We start from the raw sequence: 7,876 nt of genomic DNA on the forward strand, positions 1-7,876 counted from the left end.
AAAAACTTCTCAGTTCAAAGTTTGAAAACACTTATTGGATATTAAAAAAAAACAATAATAACAATATAGACACATTACATTTTTAAAGAAATTAAAGTTAATATTTTGTCATGGAAGGATCATTAAAACAAAAAGAAAAAAAATGATTAAATGAGTGTTAAAATTAAAGTATTTAAAATCATGCATTTTAAAAACATTCATGGATTTTTATATAAAAATTTGTAATACTTATTTAAATACTAATATATAAAGCATTTAAAAACATTAATGGATTTTAAGATAAAAAATAAATACTTAATACTTATTTAAATACTAATATATAAAACATTTAAAAACATTAACGGATTTTAAGATAAAAAATTAAATACTTAATACTTATTTAAATACTGATATATATTTATATAAAACATTTAAAAAACATGAATGAATTTTAAGATAACATTTTTATATTTAATACTTATTTAAATACTAATATATACAAAAAGCATTTAAAAACATTAATGGATTTTAAGATAAAAATTTTTATATTTAATACTTATTTAAATACTAATATACATATAAAGCATTTTAAAAACGTTAATGGATTTTAATAAAAAAATAAATTCTTAAAGAGCCCCAATTTTGCATTATAAATGGTTATATTTTGGTTTTGGGGGTCTCCAACAACAGGCTGATAAGCATGCAAGGTAAAAAAAAAACACTTTCATTGTCTGATAATATGCATTTTTTTTTTTACTTAATTAACCCAATAACTCCCACATGATTCGTTCAGTGATTCATTTGTTCCGTAACCCCTCCTTAGCGAGATGCTAATCTGCGCTGATTGGTTCGATGACCCAGTCTATTGTGATTGGTCGACTGGGTTCAGCGCGAGACAGAGAGAAACGCCCACCTCAGCTATGAAGTAGCAGCCAGAGAGTATGTGAGAGCCCAACGCAGAAATGCAATAAACTCTTAACCCTCATCTTAACCCTAACCCCAAGTAATAACAATGACACACATTCAGTGGCAAAAGTTGAACTATTTAAAAAATTGACTGAGCCACCTGCATGTGATTTTAACATGGTTTTGGACACAATTTGTGAATAAAGATTTAACCTAAGAGATGCAGTACAGGCACTGATCTAATAGATAAGTGATTACAAGCTGCATGGGGCTATTACAATGTACAACACACTATTAAATACATATGTTGCAAACTACACAAAACGAGGCAACAACTTTAATTACACTTACATGTTATGATCAGGAGGAAGAAGAAACTGGTCAATGTGAACTGTAACAGTTACTGACAAAGTCCCATAGATAATAGTCTCTGCTGCTCCTTCCTCTAATAGCAAACGGCCGGCGAACCCTGTGTTGCAGTGTAGGTTACTGTATAAAAAATCCGAAAAATGACAGAAACAAACACAGCACTCGGTTGGCTATACTGCGATGGTGTTATGAGAATGAACTTTAACCCTTTATTCCCCACAGCCGAATCTCCATCTGTCAGTGATCATCAGCTTTGTGTCATGATCAGTCCCGTGATCCTCTGCACTCGGCTAGTGTCCGAAGGGAAAGGCGCATTCACGTTGTACCGTATTGATGTTGATGCGTTCAAGCAAAAGATCCGAACCTAACTTGATTCATTCATTTGACTCGAATCAATAGTTTTAAACTTGGTGCACGTCCAGATTTAAACCTCAGCTGGATGTTTTCATTCACTTAGTGCTGGATTGCACACTGCATGGAAGATCATTTTCAAAAACTCATAATAGGGCTCTTTAATACTTATTTAAATACTAACATATTTAAAGCCATTCAAATTGTTAATGTATTTTAATATAACAAATTAATATTTAATACTTATTTAAATACTAATATGTATAAAGCATTTAAAAACATTAATGGATTTTAATATTCATTCATTTTCGTTTCGGCTTAGTCTCATAATTAATCTGGGGTTGCCACAGCGGAATGAATCGCCAACTTAACCAGCATATGTTTTACGCAACAGATTCCCTTCCAGCTGCAACCCATCACTGAGAAACATCCATACCCACTCATTCACACACATACACATATACACAATTCAGCATACTCAATTCACCTGTACCAAATGTCTTTGGACCTGTGGGGGAAACCGGAGCACCATTAGGAAACCCACATGACGCAGGGAGAACATGCAAACTCCACACAGAAATGCCAACTGACCCAGCCGAGGCTCGAACCAGCGACCTTCTAGCTAATCTTCTACCTTCTACTAACACTTAATACTTATTTAAATACTAATATATAAATCTAGATTTATGGGTTTTTAAATCTTTAAATGGAATATACAATTGATAGTTTATAAGAATAATGAATATTAAATCATACAAATAAAAAATAAAACCAATATGGAAACTGATGCGATAAATAAAGAATTTTAACATGAATAAAGTTCAAATTAACAAATGTGATGTAACTTAAAATTGTAGCTAAAAATGGAAAACAGAATCATTCAAAAAGAAAAAATAAAGTCACAGAAATTAAAACCATGCAACTTAAAAACACCAATGGATTGTAATATAATAAATAAATACTAAAATAATAAATGTTATAATACAAATCTGTAGAATATAGGAGATTTTAAATCATCACATTAATTAAATGCATGATTTAAAAGCGTAACAGACTTTTAAATACAAGGAAAATACATTTAAATACATGGAAAATTAATACAATCTAAGATTTAATTAAAATATAGAATTAATAAAACTGCCAAAAGTCACAAAAGGTAATATTTTAATAACAGAAAATAAAAATAAATGTCTTAAAATTTGTTTAAAAACATCTGAAGTCATGGTACTTAATGCAACTTTTTAATTGAATTTATCTGTAAGTGTCATGAAAATGAAAATCATGGAATTAAAACACTAAAAAAGGCAGAAAATTTACATTTATTTATATTATTACTTATTATTGTACAGTATTTCACAAAATATGTTCTCCCACAATAAAATCCCTGAGTAAATAATGAGTAAAATCATTAAGTACTCAGAAATACATGTAAAAACAAAGGAGTAATGATGGAAAAACTGAAGGAAGTTCAATGCTCTCTATTGTTCAGAAAAATACCCTCCAAACTAAATCTGAGCACCAGGAGACTCATTTGCTTTCCATTACTTATAAAGCGAATTCATTCAAGGTCATTTGTACTTTTCCTTTCCGTTGTCCTCTTGTAACACGACGACCACTATTGAGACGGGATATAAACACAGCCAGCACACAGTTCTAACAATAGCAGGTCTAATTACATACACAAACACGGATTTAGAAGTTCCCTGTTTTCCTGTTATCCACCAATCTCCTTTCCTCCCGCCCACTCCATGTCCTACGTAACTGCGCAACCTTTCGGAAAACAGAAGCGGAACAAAGACGCAGGAGCGCTGGAAATTAAGCCCTGTCCGTGTTTACATTCATGACCGTGGACGTCAGCATGAGAACGTGATGCATCAACACACACACGAGAGCTTCTGTTGACTTATTAGACGCATGGAGGATGCACATTCATGGTGGCTGCAGGTTAACTGTGCTGGAAACAAACGCACACTGTTTACAGGACCTCCACGTTGGCTGGGATGGAGACGGAGAAATCTGATCGCTTAGTAGACGTCATGGGTGATCACTGCTGCTTCTGTCCTTCCTCATCTAATCCGGCCAGAATGAGGCCGTCATCTTTGTTCTGCCACTGACCTCACTGTTAAACATCAAAGAGGGTAAACAGAACAGCTGATTAAAGATGGCGCGGGTCTTTTGTCACGTCCTGTCATTTGAGGCAACAAATCATGTGTGTTTCTGAGAAGCCTGATGTTACTTTTAGAGGAGATCAGATTTAGTTTCAGAGTGATACTTGCTAAAATGGGCACTATGAATTAATATAGGCATCAGACAATGAGGTAATGCCTAACAGTGCCATAGCAACCACCCCACAACACCTTAGCAACAAACCATTCCGAGCACATTAACAATACCCTCTACAAACCATTTGGATTATTTTGGTAACCACCTTACACCTTACATCATTCAGATGACCTTGCTAACCACATTACACCCTAGCAACGCACTACAAAACATTTAGAATCCCCTAGCAATCATAGCAACCCCCTAGAAACTATTCAGAAAACCGTAACAACCACATCACACTCTACAAACCATTCAGAATAGCTTACAGATCACAACAAACCACTCAGAATGTCTCAACAATCTCATCACACCCTAGCAACACCTTCAAGACCCTTATTTAGAACATCCTAGCCAACAACCCTGTAAACGAATCAAGGCACTTTAACAAACTCCCCACAATCTGGCAACACCCTTGTGACCTACAGTACACAACATTCAGAACACCTTACTAACACCTTACAGGCAATTCAGAACACCTTAGCAGCCACCTAACACCCTAGCAACCCTAGAAGTGGTCAACAAATCACTTGACACACCCTAGCAACACCCTAGAAACCCTTCAGTATCACACCCTAGTAACGCACAACAAACCATTCAGAATACCTTACCCACCATCTTACTACCCTAGCAACGCACTACAAACCATTCAGAACAGCTTAAAATCACATCACACCCTAACAATGCTCAACAAACTTCTCAGAATACCTGAGCAATCATATCACACTCAGCAACACCCTCTGCAAGCAATACAGAACATCTTAGAAACACCCTACAAACAAATCAGGGCCCTTTAACAAAACCCCCCGCAATACCCTAGCGACATACACAAGATTCATAACACCTTAGCAACCACCTCACACCCTAGCAACCCTAGAAGTGGTCAACAAATCACTTGACACACCTTACAAACACTAAGGAACCCATTCAGAACACATCGCCAACCACGTCACACCCTAACAACACCCTAGAAACCATTCAGAATACCTGAACAACCACATCACACCCTAGCAACGCACTAAAAACCATTCAGAATACCTGAACAATCACATCACACCCTAGCAACACCCTCTGCAAGTAATACAGAACATTCTAGCAACACCCAAAACTCCCTGCAATACCCTTGCGTCATACACAACATTCATAACATCTTAGTTACACCCTACAGACAAATCAGAACCCCTTAGCAACCACCTCACTCCCTAGCAACCCTAGAAGTGGTCAACAAATCACTTGACACACCCTAGAAACAACATAGAACCCATTCTGAATACATTGCCAACAACATCACACCCTAACAACACCCTAGAAACCATTCAGAATACCAGAACCACCACATCACACCGTAGCAACACACTATAAACCATTCAGAATACCTGAACAACCACATCACACCCTAGCATCGCACTATAAACCATTCAGAATACCTAAACTATCACATCACACCCTAGTAACACCCTCTGCAAGCAATACATAACATCTTAAAAACACCCTACAAACAAATCAGGGACCATTAACAAACTCCCCGCATTACCCTAGTGACATCCACAACATTCATAACACCTTAGAAATACCCTACAGACAAATCAGAACACCTTAGCAACCACCTCACACCATAGCAACCCTGGAAGTGGTCGACAAATCACTTGACACACCCTAGAAACACTACAGAATCCATTCTGAATACATTGCCAACCACATCACACCCTAACAACACCCAAATAACCATTCAGAATACCTTAACAACCACATCACACCCTGACAACGCACAATAAACCATTCAGAATACCTGAATAATCACATCACACCCTAGCAACACCCTCTGCAAGCTATACAGAACATCCTAGCAACACCCTACAAACAAATCAGGGCCCTTTAGAAAACTCCCCGCAATACCCTAGCGACATACACAACATTCATAACACTTTAGTTACACCCTACAGACAATTCTGAACACCTTAGCAACCACCTCACACCCTAGCAACCCTAGAAGTGGTCAACAATCATTTGACACTTTACTAACCACATCACACCCTAGCAATGCACTACAAACCATTCAGAATACCTTACCCATCACATCACAGCAATGTGAAGATCAGATGCTCACCTCAGATGTTATAATCTAGTGCTCACGCTAGTGCCCATACACAAGGTTATGTAATTTTTCATCATTTGAATACATGTTAGAAGTATTTTCTTAATTCTCCTGATCTGATAGCTGCCATGCGAGATCTTCATTATCACAATTGAAGACTTACCAATGGAAATTCTATGGAAATTGTATAATTCCTGAACTGCTTTCTGATATAATAACAAGGAGAGGGTTTTCCCATGACTGTGGTGTCGTTTTTGTTCTAGTTTTACTGCAGGTTCTTGCGTGTCGTGTAATGTGCTCCTGTGAAACAGCTGCTCCACAGAAAGAGCAGAGTCTGGCCTTTGCTCTGGGGCAAGTTCTTATCACATACAAATGTTCTGTCTCCTCCACGCTCACAGCAAGTTTGATCAGATTCCACATTCCAGCACAGACAAAAAAAAAGAGGATAGTGTTTAGCACACTAAAGGATTAAGCAATTATCGATAATTCATGCTCCTTTAATGCAAGCACTGTTAGTTCTGCTGAATAATTCCACAGATTGATGATGATAATGTAAGTCGTGCATCACAGCTTGAAGTCTAAACAGAAGTGACTGATCACCGGTGTGTTTAAGAGGTGAGAACATGGAGTGATCATTTACATACTCACTGATGCAATATCAAGGTGAAAATTAGATCCATCTCCTTGGATTCAGACCAACTCAGCAGCAAAACACTGGCCATCTCCTGAAGTTATGTGAGAAACAGCACATTTTGAAAACATTTCCATCACTGTTTGCATCAAGATCAATACATTGCAACTAAGCCTTTTGGCATACTCTATGACTTGGCATCATTTACATAAATTTTTCAGCACTTCGGCAGTCGTTGAGAAGATTTGAGCAGAACGCATTTGGATAAAAAGTTATAGGATCCACAACAGCTGTGAAAAAAAGGTGATCAAGAATCAGAGTAAGGCCCAATCCCAATTCTATTTTTGTACTCCTACCCCTTCCCCTTGGCCCTTGAAAAAGAGTGTAAAGGGGGAGGGCTTCAAAATGTACCTCTAAGAAATGGGACAGCACTACAGCACCTGCACACGTCATCATATGTCATCGTGATCTCTTGCTTCATATGGGATTGATGATGGCGACTGCTGTAGTTATTCCAGTTGTGTCATTTTTTGGTATATATCTTCAGGAAATCACTGAAGGCATATATTATGTTATCATAACAATATAATGTGGCAATAAGATTGTAACTGTACTGTGCATTTACACAGTGGCCATTTTCATCTATGTAAACACATGAAAACAACATTAACATTACAGCAGACACTGTAAAAAGCTCATTTCCAGCCACTAGACTTTTCTGACAGGGTATTCCAGTGTCATCAAGTGTCAGAATGTTATGGGACTGCTTTACAGGAGTTATTATTATGGATTATAAATAGCGAAATTTAGCATAAAAAAAAGCATGACAGTAAAACACAAACACAGTTATGAATATATTAAAACACATGCTTGTTTGTTGTAAAAAAATACTAATTTGTGGATCTCTTTACTTCCGGGTGCAGCTACGCTGTTGTTATGGCTGGTGTTTTCTGGGAAATGTTCTTACCCCTTGATTTTAAGTGTGGTCCTGAAAAATCTCTGTTTGAAGAGCTATCTAGTTCTCCCCCTTAGCCCTACGCCTTCAAGCTAAAGAGAATTGACAAGGGCTAGGGGTAAGGGGAAGGGCTAAGGGGTAGAATTGGTATTGGGCCTAAATGTTGCAGACATTTAATAATTACATTTCCATTAATCAAAGAATATTAAGCAGCATGTTTTCACCAATGATAATATTTGGAAATGTTTAATTCTAAATCAGCATATTA

This window comes from Danio aesculapii, chromosome 8 (genome assembly GCF_903798145.1).
Source record: "Danio aesculapii chromosome 8, fDanAes4.1, whole genome shotgun sequence".
Taxonomy (NCBI): domain Eukaryota; kingdom Metazoa; phylum Chordata; class Actinopteri; order Cypriniformes; family Danionidae; genus Danio; species Danio aesculapii.